At 45.9% G+C, this 14,661-nt stretch overlaps 1 protein-coding gene across 3 annotated transcripts in view; it reads right to left on the bottom strand.

Moving 5' to 3' along the window:
* FBXO47 (F-box protein 47) overlaps positions 1-14,661 on the bottom strand; it is a 180,835-nt gene that overhangs the window by 153,236 nt on the left and 12,938 nt on the right. The gene's annotated exons all lie outside the window — the stretch shown is intronic.

Here is a 14,661-nt window from a genome sequence, read left to right on the forward strand (position 1 = left end):
CTGCATTGTTGCAACGGATACAGTTAAAACTACTTCTGGAGAACATGACAAAGCACTGAAAGCTTAATCTGTGCAGCAAGCCAGCAACTGTCTGCTCCAAGTCATCATCAATGAGAACTTGTTTGAGAGACTTCAGGAATGGGAGGCCAGCCACTCAAAGAATGCCATGTTCAAGGCCTTGATGAGCTATCTCCACAGAGTAGAGGCAATTCTGCATTTTGTTGCAGCATCTCGGAATGCTAACTTAAACCTTCATCTTCAAGCTGGTGAAGAACTCAGCAAGATATTTTTTGCCATGGACAGAATCAAGTACAAGCGACTCTGGCCAAGGTACATATCTGACATGTATGCGCTTAAGACCAGCCATCCAGAGACCTGGAGGGAGCTCGAAGCAGGCAATATTTCGGTCACCAAGAATACTATCCCATTTGTATCGATTGGAGCAGACCACACTGTTGAACATCCGAACAGGTTGCTGAAGGTTCACTCTGGTCTGATTGGCTTATCAAATAATGCAAATGCCAGACAGCGATTCTTCTTGGCTGCACCTGAACTGTCACGCCTGTCTTACAAGTTTAAGGGACAGTTTGGTCTGAAGGAAAGTGAGATCACTGAGCACCATGGCCTGTCTCCAAGTGTTGTCAAGTGTGAACACAATGCAATTGACCGAATCAAGACTTCCTTACTTAGTCATGAAAATCCATTTGAAGTTGAGGGTAACCAGCTCTTCAATGTGGTCACCCACGCATATGTGCCAGAAGAACTTGTACCACAGATACTGAACATTGATGAAACAGGACAGAAGCTCTATGAAGATTTTGTTGCTAAACGGATCAATGGTGATGTCAGCCTATGGGTGCCAGTGAAGAAGGAGAAGAACAGAATGTACATGTCTGGCAATACAACACTAGCAATCAAGATCAGGGACAAGACAGTACATCTAAAAGAAACCAAGGATTTGTATGGTAGACTGATGGTACTCCAGCAAGGACGTCCAAGATCCAGCAAGGACGTTGACCAGAAGGATGCAATTGGCAACTTTGAATTCACTGTGACACCGAGGGCCCTGTTTGCATCAAACGGTAGCTTACTGTCATGCACCGACAAGTCGAAGCTAATCCACAACTTGGAGAAGTTTGCCAACAAGGAACCGTCTTTACCAGAAGATGAGCTTGATGCCACACACATGGAACCAGCACCCGCTGATGCTGTAATTGATGGCAGTACCAGCACGAAGGTCGCAGTCGTGGATGGAATGGTAGTTGTCCAGAAAATGACCAAGAAACCAGCAATGGTCGTGACAGTGAAGGACCTCAGTGAATGTTTCAATGATAGGGTGATGAGTCTGACCAGAGGCTTCGACCATGTAATTATTGTTTTTGATACATACAAGCAAGATTCCCTCAAGAGCACAACCAGAGACAAACGACGTCAAGGAAAGGCACCAGTCCAATATCAGGTCAAGAATGATACCAGTATCAAACACATCACGATGAGTCGATTTCTGTACCATGATCAAACCAAGGCTGATCTGACGGAGTACTTGGCAGAGAAAACTCTAGAATACAACCGCGATTCAACAAAGGTGGTATTCATTTCGGCATCTGGGCAGACGTCGAGCAACAGGGGTCTCCAAGTTGAGGTAAATAACCATGAGGAGGCCGATACGTTGATGATCCAACAAGCAATAGCTGCATCACAGCAACACACGGGAGATGTTGAGCTGACGATATTCTCACCTGATACGGATGTTCTGGTTCTTGCCATAGCAAACTATTATCTCCTGCCAAGACACACATCTATCTCAATGGCATCTAGCATTGTCAAAATCGAGCCAATCTGGAAGGCCCTAGGTGAGGAGAGAGCCCAGGCATTGCCAGCCTTCCACGCATTCACAGGTGCCGATAATACTGGGCAGTTCACTTGACATGGTAAGGCAAAGTGGTTCCAGTGCTACTTGAAGGCCGATGACGACATGGTAGATGCCTTTGCTATGCTCTGTAAGGATGCTGAACTGTCAGAGGACCTATACACAACTTTAGCAAGATTTGTCTGTTCAGGTTATTGTCCAAGTGGTGTCAATATTTCCAGCATCCCTGAACTTCGGTGGCATCTCTTATGTTAGAACATGGCTGAGAATGACAAGTTACCACCAATTGTCGGTGCTCTGAGGCAGCATATCATGCAGGTACATATCCAGGCATACGTTTGGGGTCAAGCAGCAATTTCTCAGCAAATATTTCTTGATCCATTAAAGAATGGCTTCCACAAGGACACGAGTGGTCAACTCAAACTGACAACAACAGACATTCTCCCTGCACCAAAGGCAATTATCGAGATGATAAGGTGCCAGTGCAAGACAGAATGTTCATCACAGAGATGTTCCTGCAGGGCCAAGAACTTAACATGCACTGATCTTTGCATGTGCAGCACTTCGTGTGAGAATGAGGAGGACTCAAACATTGAACGACATGACCACGATAGTGATGATGACGATGGCAATGATGAGTGACATTCGAGACAGTGATGCCAATTGGCTACAAACTCATATTTGACATTAAGTACATTTCACTGATCACCATATTCATGCGTTACTTGTTTCAAGATTTGAAAGCAATACATTAAATAAATGGTAATTTGACAAAATGATAGCCGTTTCCATGGCAACCATTGCTCAAAATACAGATTTCTGTATTCTATATTAAGAACTGTCCTCTAGTTAACAATTATGCATCATCAGTTGCTTGCTTGTGATTAATTTTGAATTTTCAGAGCTGAAATGAAATAAAACGGGTTTTTACCCCAAAACGACCTATTTGACCACATTATATGCATTGAAAAAATGTGAAACATGGATTTTCTGTTTTGGTGTTGTTTAAGCTTTCCAAAAATGTTGGGGTTAGCTACTCTCCAAAAAATTCCAACGAACGTCAAATTATGGACACAAGGAACCTGACTAAAACTGGGGTTTTAAAAAATTTAGTTCCTAAATGTGACTAAAGATATTTGAATATTTTGCAGAAGAATCGTAGCACCAAAAGAGCATTAAATTCCTCCTGGGTATTCTCCACAAAGCTAAGGCATCTGTGAGCTGCACCGAGCTGATCAGGGTATACAAGGCTTTCATACGGAGCTCTATGGATGACTCTGCACTCTGAGCTGGTGCTCCTTCTTTCAATCTTGCTCCTCTTGAGGCAGTCAACAAGGCCTTTTACACCATTTGCATCTCAAGACAAGAGATGATTCCACAGGATTCTCTCTTCCACCAGCAGTAAGTTGGTAGGCTCTCTGTTTTATTAAGTTTAGATCTGGCATTGCTCTTTATGCCTTCTCCTACCTCTGCCCTCCCGAAGTGACCCGAGGTCATACATGTTCCTCAATAAACCTCGACTTGTTCACCCTCATAAAATCTAGGCTGGTTGCCCACCTGCATTAATTTGTCCCCTTTACACCTATTATGGAATTGTCTCCATGTGTCTATTCCTCCTCACTTAATTCTGTTAAATGCTCTTCCCTAATTTATGCACTCAACCATGTACATCTGCAATAAGTTTTTACACAGACTGATTCATTCCCATTGCGTTTCTCTCCAGACCCATTTTACTCAATTATGTTATTCTTCATTTCCTCCTTGTGTTTTGTGTATGTCCATCCCTCCACCTCCTCCTCCCCCTCTCCTGACATTACCTTTTTGTAGTTTGCAAACCTGTTGTCCTTTGTTGTTTGCCTCGTCCTACACCCATGAATAAAAAACAATTTTTTACCTCCACCACCAAAGGTGAAGGAGGTTATGTTTTCACCCCTTTACTGTCTGTTTGTCTGTGCACAGGATATCTCAAAAAGTTGCAAATGGATTCGGGTGAAACTTGGTGGACATGTTGGGTGTGTGACACGGAAGAATTGATTCGATTTTGGTGAAGATCTGGATCAAGATCAGACTACTAGAATTTTTAAAGTGATTCTTCACCATTGAGAGATAGGGCTAAAAATGATACATATCACAATATCTCAAAACGTTGTCGACGGATTCGGATGAAACTTGGTGGACAGGTTAGGTGTGTCACAAGGCCAAATTGATTCGATTTTGGAGATCTGAATCCAGATCTGGATACGAGAACTATTTAATTTCTAAAGTGATTCTTCACCATTGAGATAGGGCCAAAAACGATATATAGCATGATATTTCAAAAATGTTTTGGGCCTGTTATGTTCTCGCGAATCAGGCATTAAGTGGTAGAGGTATGCGCTCGACTGAGTGCCCTTCTAGTTTATTGTCAATTTGATCTGATCTCATAATGTCCAAATTGTTCCCTACTTCAGAGCAATTCTACACAATTTCATGAAAGCTGATCAATATTTACTATACCGTACAATTCATAAAAACATTTTGTTTTCATTAAAAGCATGTAGAGATGGTATGCCCAAAACTAGGTAAACAAGGTAGGGGAAGTCACAACAAATTACCATGTGAAACCAACCCAACATCTCTCTTTGAATAATTAATCATTGTGTCTGCAAATGACACAAAACATCTCTCAATTTAGGTTCACAACCACCACAAACACAAGCTGAACTCATGATGTGTGTGTTGTTGTTGTTGTTGTTGTTGTTTCCATGTGAGCGCAAAGCAAAAAGTGGGGATGAGCAATTGGTTCACTTTTGTCTGTCTGTCTATTCTGTCTGCCTTGTCTGTTTGTCTCTGTCTGACATCAGTCTATTTTCGTGCAACTAATTCATTTCAATTGAATGTTATATTTTAAAAATGTAGAACATGAAATGGAACATGAATCGGAATACGAACCTGCAATTTTGCACTACTTTGGCTCTGAATTTGCAAATTAAATGGAATCTCATCCTGATCGCACAGGTACACAGGGAAGTAAAGCAGTTGTTTTTAGTCTGCCTGCCTGTCTGGCAATCAATGTCATGTCATAGGGTTTAGGGATGTCATAAAGGACACAAACAAGTCACAAATAACTACTTTAATGTGTTAAATAAGGTGGTGTAAAAGACGGTGTATCAACAGCGGTGAACTTCCCAAAAAAGTTTTTTTCTACAGCTTTTAAAACCAAAATTTTATTTCAATTGAATTATATATTTGATCACTGGAGAACACAAATGACCGTCACTTCTAAAAAACCTCCAGTTTCACAGTACTTGGACAAAATATTACGCCATCTTGACCAATCAAATTTGTTGCTTGCTCTCAACGTTGGAGAATATTGACATTCAGACAAAATCACAGCAAATATATATATATATATATATATATATATATATATATGTAGATATATATATATATATATATATATATATATATATATATATATATATATATATATATATATATTCTTTTACATTTTTACCTCTGCCACTTAAGGTGAACAGACAATTATGTTTTCACCCCTGTTTGTCTGTTTGTGAGGAGGATATCTCAAATAGTTCTGGACGGATTCGGACGAAACTTAGTGGACAGGTTGGGTGTGTGGCAAGGACAAATTGTTTTGATTTTGGTAAAGATCCAAATCTGGATCCGGATACGATAATTATTTAATTTATGAAGTGATTATTCACCATTGATGGGGCCTAAAATGATATCCAGCATGATATTTCAAAAATGTATTGGGCCCGATATGTTCTTATGGATCAGGCATTGCGTGGAGGAGGTATGCGCTCTACAGAGTGCCCTTCTTGTTTTGCTTTTTTTTTTTCGAAATTTGTGTCAGGGGTTGTGGAATTGTACATATAAAGGTTTTAGTTGTGTTCATAACATTTTTAGCAGATATTTGTATCAGTTTATTGAAAGAAGTAGGGCGAGACCTCGTGTTAAGTTTCACACTTAATTCAGTTGAGGCCTTGGGAATATGGTGGTGAGAAAGGGTACAAATAGAAAGGGAAGTTGAAAGGAAGAGTACATAAAATAAAATGTGACAGAGGCTCAATGTGGGCCACATCAAGAATAGGAGAAGCAGAGGGTACTCAATGTTGTCAGAAATGCGAGGAAATAGCCCACTTGAGGATAGTTATTACTAGGTTAAAGGAATGGATAGATAATTTGCAGCAAGAAGCAGAATGTGAGAAATTTGGACATAATAGTTGGTTACAGTTGTGGAGTGAGGTTAATGTGGATATTGGCAGTGGTGAGGGTGCAGCAGTGAGGGTGCAGCGGGAGCAGGAAGTGGTGAGAGTGCATGCAGTGTTGTGGGTGCAGTGGGAGCAGGCAGTGGTGAAGGTGAAGCAGGAGCAGGCAGTGATGATGGTGCAGCAGGAGCAGGAAGTGGTGAGAGTGCATGCAGTGGTGTGCGTGCAGTGGGAGCAGGCAGTGGTGAGGGAGCAGCAGGAGTGAAAAAAATCTCCCCTTATGAACTCCAGTAACAACTGGATATAAGTCAGAGATGGAATCATCACATCTCACAGCACTCTCAGTACCAGAGTATAGTTCAGACATCAGATTGATCAGTTTTGGTAGCACCCCACGAAGACCAAGAATCCTCCAGAGGGCATCTTGATTCACTGAAGTGAATGCTTTGCAGAGATCAACAAAGGCTTCAATCAACCCCTGCATAAACTCTCGTCTGCGTTTGGTGAGGACCCAAAGAACAAGGCTATGGTCAATGATTGACCTCTATGGTGTAAAGCCTGACAGCTATGGGTGCTGGTTCTCAAGTAGATGGTGGTGAACCCTATCAAGAATTATGAGAGCAAAGACTTTGCCCAGCACTGACAGCAGCATCACCCCTCAGTAGTTGTTGCAGTCCTGGCGATCACCCTTCCCTTTCCAGAGAGGGACAACAAGGCTCCTCTTCCAGTTAGTTGTGATGATGCCTGTGTTCCAAACAGAGCGCAGAACTACATGCAACAACATGAGTACAGCATTTCCACCAGCCTTGAGAAGTTCAACATGGATGCCACAGATTCCAGGAGGTTCACCCATTTCAACCGGTTCACCATAGCCTGCGTTTCCACAAATGAAGGTGGATCACAGTTGATTGGAGGGTCAGCAATTGGGATAGAAACACCTTCTGACGTCCAACTCATCAGCTGGTTGGTCAGCCTGGTACAGCCACTCAAAGTAACTGGCCCAGCCGGCCTTCACTTTGGACTCCTCTATAAAGAGCCCACCACCCTAAACTCTAACTGCAGTACACTGAGGGATGGATTTGGAGGAACAGAATGCACAAATTCCCCTGTAAGCAGGATGAGAATCACTTGACCACAGGTGATGCTCCACACCCTCCCAGATTCCTCGCACATCGGCATCCTTGACCACACTCAGCACATGTACAGTTTTATGCCTCAACTCCCTGAACAGCTCAATTCTGCCATTAAGCCTGGCCCTGCAAATGGTCAATGGTATCCAGTGTCGCTTGAGACAAAATTCTTCTTCACCCTAAGGTGAGTTCCAAGACATCCACCGACAACATCAAGGATGTTGATCCGTCCCTTAAATGACAGCACATTCCTTTTAACCTACGTAGCTAAGCTACGTCCCCTCTACACTTCCAAAGTCTGTCACTGTCCTCAAAATCCTCAACAATCATTTTCCCATCCTAAATCTCAACTAAAATCCCCCTAACTAATCCATTCCATGGGCTCCATGAGGACTTACCCCTGCCCCATGAAGCCGCTCTAATTAACACTAACCCATCCCCCTAACTAGGTGTGTCCTGTGTCCTGGCCAAGCGGATCTTCCACCCCTCGCCCAGGGAATCCTGTTCACCCGAAGCGAGGCTTGCTTTTCTTTTTTTTCACATGCACAGCACCAGCGCGGCAACTAGCAACCTGCGCACCTTTTGCGTAACGTCATGGCTGCTGTTCGCGCTTCGCGTCCCTCGTCCCTCCTGGACGGCACCATCCGGCAGGGATTCACCCCTCCTGCCGAATTCCAACCCAACGTGCAGCCATGATGTCACCCTGCGCATAAAAAACAAGCCTCGCGTTTCGAGGGGTTCCCCATACGAACACATGTGCTCTGCCCGTCCGTGACCTGCGTCATACGCTCTGCGAACAGAACACACTGCGCAGGCCACATAGAGCTTCACACACATGCCAGCGTGGAGAACCCGTCCGGTCCAAATCCGTTTACCTGCCAAAACTTTGTCCGTCGCGGGATCGGCAACATTCACCATGCTCGTTTCCGGACCGGGCTTCACTCCCGCAGGCGCGTACGTGGCGGCCTCGTGCGTACCACAGCACGGACCCCGTGCTCGCCGCTGGGTAAACCCGGTACGGTCCCCAATACAGCTACGGCCGCTACTCGGCTTTTGTCCTTCTCCTGTCGCCGTTGTCATCTCCATCGCACTCTCGCGCTCAAGCTCCATTCCACACACGCACTCCTGTGTGTCACGAGACTCACACACCGTGCCATTACACTCACATCGGGAGACGCGGCTGCATGTTCGCGCATGCCCACCATCATCTCCCTTACACACAGCGACCTCACACACGCTGTCCCTCTCATACACCGTGCTTCTTTCACACACGGCGCGCTGGGAAGCACGCACTTCGGCACACTCGTGACCACACCACTCACACACGGGGGCGCGCTCACACCTTTCACCACACACACCGGGACAATCACACTGGGGAATCGGGTCACCTCGAGGGCTCCCGGGGCCTCCATACCCCCCAAGCTTCGTGTGCACCTTTCGCAGAACTCGCCCTCTCAACTCCGCAAAGCACGACCGGACCCACCTGGTCATGACCAGCTTCAAGGGAGAATAGCGTCTTCCTCCGTTCCCGAAGGAGGCTATCCAGCTGCTTGCACCGAGTCCCCACACGTTCTGCCAGCTCGCCCCCATTATCCTCCACTACCTCCGTGTGTGTGTGTTCTGTTCCTTTAACCCCGTCTTTATCGTGCAGTCTCTCCTCTATTTTTCTATCTCCCGCGTCTCTATACATTTTATTTCTATTGTCTCTTCGTGTCTATTAGTTTCTTCCTGGATCCTCGTCTGTTTCCTCCTTCGTTTTATTTAATTCCTTCTCGACTCGGTCTATCTCCCATGTCTCTGGCAATACTTCTACTTCCTTCTTTGTCTCTGTTGCTTCCCTAGTCTCCATTTTTATTTGTGTCTCCTTTATTAGGGTTTGCCCTAATTGTTCTTTCATCCGTTGATAACCCTCATTTATTTGCGTTAACATCCCCATTAGTTGCCTCATCTTCCTGATTCTCGCCCACGTGGTTTGAAGCGGTGGCTGAAAGCACTCGCCTCGTGTCGTGCCGTTTGTTGCGCCATTAATAGCGGCCCGCTCACGCCTCGTGCCACGCTGAAGTGCGGCCGGGCCGCCATTTTGCGATTCCGTTTGCCGGCAAAGTTCGTGCTCAGAATATGAGGGTGAGCTCCCCCATGGATTAAAATTACAAGTACCGTCCCGGGCCATGGATTCTACATTACTACACATATTAATTTCTCCCCCCGGCACCCGTTCGCCTTGAAACTCCATCTTATTTCTCGGAAGAAATTAATTTAGATTGCTCGTAATTTGGGGAACACGGAGGGTCGCTTCACTCACCCCTGATCCAGTTCCGTGAATTTAGTTGGATGCGGGGTGGATTCGAATCTCACTCCCGGACACCAGTGTTACGAATTCTGGCCCGCCTGGCGTGCGATCAGCCGCGTACCTCTAATAGCAGCCGCGTCGCCCACCGGACGGACAATTCAGTCGTGACCCTCCTGGAACTACCGCTAGGAGCCAGTCACGGGTGGGGGTTTAACCTCACCACGATCGTGTCAATTGCCCACCCGCGCAGGATAGGGTTGCTCGCCAAATTCGGCCTACTGAAGTACCTGCGCGAGTAGTCGACCGGGCGCTCGTACCTCGCCGCAGGTCTGCCTAGGACACGAACCGCTTAAGCGGTCCGTTCCGTGCTACAGTGATAACCGAGCGGTGTTATCGCCGACCTCGACGGATCAGATTCTCTTCTTTACCCTGGGTGTTCAAAACCCACTACTAATTTATTCCGCGATTCAAGAGGGCACTTTCAATGGGGAAAGAGATGACGAACGGGATACATTTCACACAAGGACATTTATTACAAAGCACACATTGCACACACAACATAAATAAGGAATCATGCAATATGCAAGCGACAAGCAAACAGAAAGCAATACCACCGACTATAATTATTATTTACAAGCACAGTCACTAACACAGTTCTACTTACAGGACACGCGCCACAGCATCCATACAAAAGCAACAGGAAAACCCTCCCCATAGGCAGTGAGGTAGACGGGGTTCATAAACCTTTATGGTCGTGGGCCATGGATGACCGAAAAGGCCCGTGAGACCGTGCTGGTTACCTGCCCCCTCGAGATGTGATGGTCGGCGAGCCCTCTCCGGCACTCTCCTCTTGTGCGCGCCTCGACCCTGGACCACCACTCGCAACCCTCACGACTTGGTGCCCAGAGGGAGAAGACGACCTCGACGATCCAGAGAGAGAACCCGATTTCGACATCGACCACCAAGAGACGAGGAAGCGCGAACCTCCGACGACCACCAAGAGAAGAGGAAGCCAAAACGACGAGAGCGAGTCCGAGTTCGACTTCGACCACCAGAAGAGAGCGGATGACGGCGACGAAGAAGAAGCAGAGAGCACCGACAAAGAGGAAGCAGAGCGATCCAGCACGAAGAAGAAGAGAGAGCGAGCCCCGCGTGTGGTCCGCATTATATAGCGTGGGGCTCCGCCCCTTCGCTCCACCCCCTTTTCGGCTCCGCCTCCCTTCGAGCTCTTTAGAGAAGCTCCTCGAAAAGGGGCGTTCCCCCTCCCGACCTACTCACGCCCCGTGTCCTCCAATCGCGAGCGAGCTCTTCGCCGCTTCTCGTGCCAGCGTTGGCGGCGCAAAACGGCGGGAAAACTTGCGCGTTGCAGCAGGTATTCCACGGGGCCTTCGTTCGACGTTTTCGGACGGTCAAAAATAACGATAGCGAAAGAAAAACGGCTAACTCAAAGGATCGCAGCCCGGTGAACACGGAAATTCCCTTTAAACAACGGTGGGGAAATATAACTACACAATTACTGATCGTCATAACTGATCTAAGGTCCTTTATGGTGTATTGCGAATTTCCACAGCCGTAACAGTATCTCCCCTGGGTCACTGTTCAACCACAGACTCAAGCTTGGAATGGAATGCGTCCTTCACGGTGAGATCACTCGCCTAAGTCGGAGCATATACAGAGACCAGGGAAATGACACCCAAGGAGTGACAAATCCTTAGTCTCATAACATGCTCGTTGACCAGTGTTACCTCAATTATCATTGGAGTTAGCTTATTGGACACAGCTACAACAACTCCTTGGGCATGGTAACCATGACAGCAACAAGACCAATAATAGGTGTAACCACCCTTCATTATCTCGCCACTATCCAATCTCCGAACCTCAAAGTGCTGCAATACCGATGTTCAAATGCTGGAGATCAGATGATGGGAGCTCAGAGAGGTGCTCACTCAGACAGATGATCATCCTCTCTTAGGGACAGGACATTGCAGGCACTCACCCAAAGGGACCTCCTCAGGTTAACCCAATGAGACTGCCGTTTGGTGAACGACACCTCAGCACCACTCCACCACACACCACTGTAATCTGACTTAGGAAATTTACCCCGTGCTTTTAATCCTATCATCAAAGTATGGAGGTCCCCAACGCTTTGCACCAATCCCATCATCCAGTGAGCTGCCCTGTGACGGGCAGCAGCACAGGAGGTACTCCCACGGAGTGGTTTTTCAGTTTTCTTTGTGCTTGTGGGGTTTGTGGAATGAAGTGTTTTACGGTGGCCAGAGTGGAAAAACTGCCACAAACCTCCGAAAAAAAAGTAACCCAACTTCAGGAGAACATCTGCAGACACCGTTGGGCACTAGATATGGATGTCTGTTGGCTCACAAGGAGCTCCTCTGCCCTTTGAGACATGTAATGCTATTAAGGAGAAGCAGAAGGCATTCATTCGGTGTAATATAACAGGACTGGAGTTAAATTTATATCAGTGTCAGAGTAAGCAGAGGCAAGTTTAAAAAATAACTTGGCAAGCCAAAAGAGAGTATGAAATGGACATGGCTAAGAATATCAAGCATAATAGCAAGGCATTCTTTAAGTATATAAGGGGTAAAGAACAGGTTAGGACCAGTGTGGGTCCATTGAAGAATAGCACCAGGAGAGTGGTTAGTGAGGAAAGTAAGATGGGATGCTTATTAAACAGGTGGTTTGTTTCAACTTTTACACAAGAACAGTCAGGAGAATTGCCAATCGCTGAGAGTATCTATCAAGGAGGTGAGAAAAGGCTTTTATAGAAGATCCAGTCAGAGTGGAGGAAGTAAAGGAACAGCTAGGAAATCTAAGAGTAAATAAAACTCCGGGACCAGACAATATGCACCCGAAAGTATTGAGGGAGGGGGCTGAGCAGGTAAGAGAGATGTTAATGGATATTTTCAAGAGCTTACTAGTGTTAGGAAAGAATAAGATTGGATAGTAGCAAATCTACTTCTTCTTTCGGCTGCTCCCATTAGGGGTCGCCACAGCGGATCATCCGTATGATCCGCATAGTGATTTGGCACATGTTTTACGCCGGATGCCCTTCCTGACGCAACCCTGGTCGCCTCTTACGACGCAGGGATATGGTACACCTATTTTAACCGAGGTATACACCGGCCCAGTACACTGGTACTCACTTCGCCGACCTCGGAAGGATGACAGGCTGAGTCAACCCCCTGGTGTATTAATTCAGTGGCCCAACGGGGCTTGAACTCAGGACCTTTTGGATCCCAAGCCGCTGCCCTAACCACTGCGCCAACACCAGGCTTGGATAGTAGCAAATGTAACACCATTATTTTAGAAAGGATCCAGAGAAGAATTGGGGAACTATAGACATGTTAGTTTGACGTCAGTTGTGGGGAAGGTGTTTGAGACATTAATGAGGAACCAGATGAGGAACCATTTAAATTAATGCAAACTAATTAAAGGGAGTCAGCGTGTATTTACCAAAGGCAGGTCTTGTCCAACAAATATTCTTTGTTGAAGCAGCGTCTGATTGGGTGGATGAAGGAATGGCAGTGGGCATAGTATATCTAGACCTTAAGAAGGCATTTGATAAGGCACCACATCAGATGTTGTGAGCCAAGGTGAGGGCTTGTGGAGTGGCTGTTAAGGTAGCTAATTGGATGTCAAACTGGCTTCGTGATTGGAAGCAAAGTGTGGCTGTGAGTGGAAGGTTGTAAGTAGTGGGGTACCTTATGGTCAGTCCTGGGACCATTAGTATTCATAATTTACATTAACGATTTGGATAGTGGGGTGAAGAGAAGCCTTTGCAAATTTGCAGGTGACACAAAGCTTGGAGGTGAGGTGGATAGCAGAGGGGGTAGTGATCAGATTCAGGAAAGTGTTGACACTTACATAGATTGGCCAAAAGATTGGCAGATGTAATTTAACCTGAGCAACTTTAAGGTGTTGGGGATGGGGAAGAACAATGAAAAGAGGAATTACATGATGCAAGGGGCAATCAAGGAGCATGTCACACAGGAGAAGGATCTTCTTCTTCTTTCGGCTGCTCCCGTTAAGGGTCGCCACAGCGGATCATCCATATGATCCGCATAGTGATTTGGCACATGTTTTACGCCGGATGCCCTTCCTGACGCAACCCTGGTTGCCTCTTACGACACAGGGATCTGGTACACCTATTTTAACTGGGGTATACACCGGCCCAGTACACTGGTACTGGTACACAGGAGAAGGATCTGGGGTTGGTAATAGATATGGGAGATAAGCAGGCAGCACAGTGCCAGGCGGCTATAGGTAAAGCAAATGGGGTTTTAGGTTGTATCTCAAGAAGGATCAATTATAAGTCAAAATAGGTAGTTTTAACATTGTATAGGAATTTAGTGAGGCTCCAGCTAGAATAGTGTGTGCAGTTTTTGTCACTACAATTCAGAAAGGACATAGGAAGGACATAGACAGTTCAGCGCCGGACTACTAGATTGATTCCCAGCCTAGCTAGACTCAGCTATGAGGAGCAGCTGAAGGAGACAAGGCTTTATACACTAGAAAGGAGGCAGTTACGAGGTGATATTATTGAAATGTTTAAGATAATGAAGGGTGGAGACAAAACAAGTGCAGAAGAATTATTCAGCAAAGTGGACAGTGATAGAACCAGGGGTTAGAGGCTGGGAGTAAAGAAGAGGAGAGTTAGGATGGTAGTAAAGCAGGGGTCTTCTACTCAGAGTAGTTAATGTATGGAATGGTCTCCCTGGAAAGGTCGTAGCAGCAGAAACAGTAGATAAGTTTAAATTGGAATTAGATAGATAGCTGGAAGTATTGGAGATCGAGTGGTATAGGGATGTTGGCAGGACTTTTCGGTAGCATCAGTATTGATGGGTGAATGTGTGCATGTGTACGGAGTGTTGTTTGTAGGGTTCTCATAAAGGGATGTTGTGTGGTTGATGTTTTTTTTTAATCGAAGAATTGTCTTTGCCCATATCCCCTCCCCGGAAAGAAAAAAAAACTACAAAAACCCCCCACAAAAAAAGGTTATTTTTCTGACCTGGTGTTGATGTGGTGCAGGCAGGATGGGCCGAATGGCCTCACCTGCATCTCCTTTCCTTGTGTAACCCCCTCCAAGTGAAACTGCCAAAATCCTGAACCATTGCTCACCTCTACTCATTTATTCCTCTTTTC

This window comes from Eptatretus burgeri, chromosome 6 (assembly GCF_056783735.1).
Source record: "Eptatretus burgeri isolate ZD-2024b chromosome 6, Ebu_testis_v1, whole genome shotgun sequence".
In the NCBI taxonomy this organism is placed as follows: Eukaryota; Metazoa; Chordata; class Myxini; order Myxiniformes; family Myxinidae; genus Eptatretus; species Eptatretus burgeri.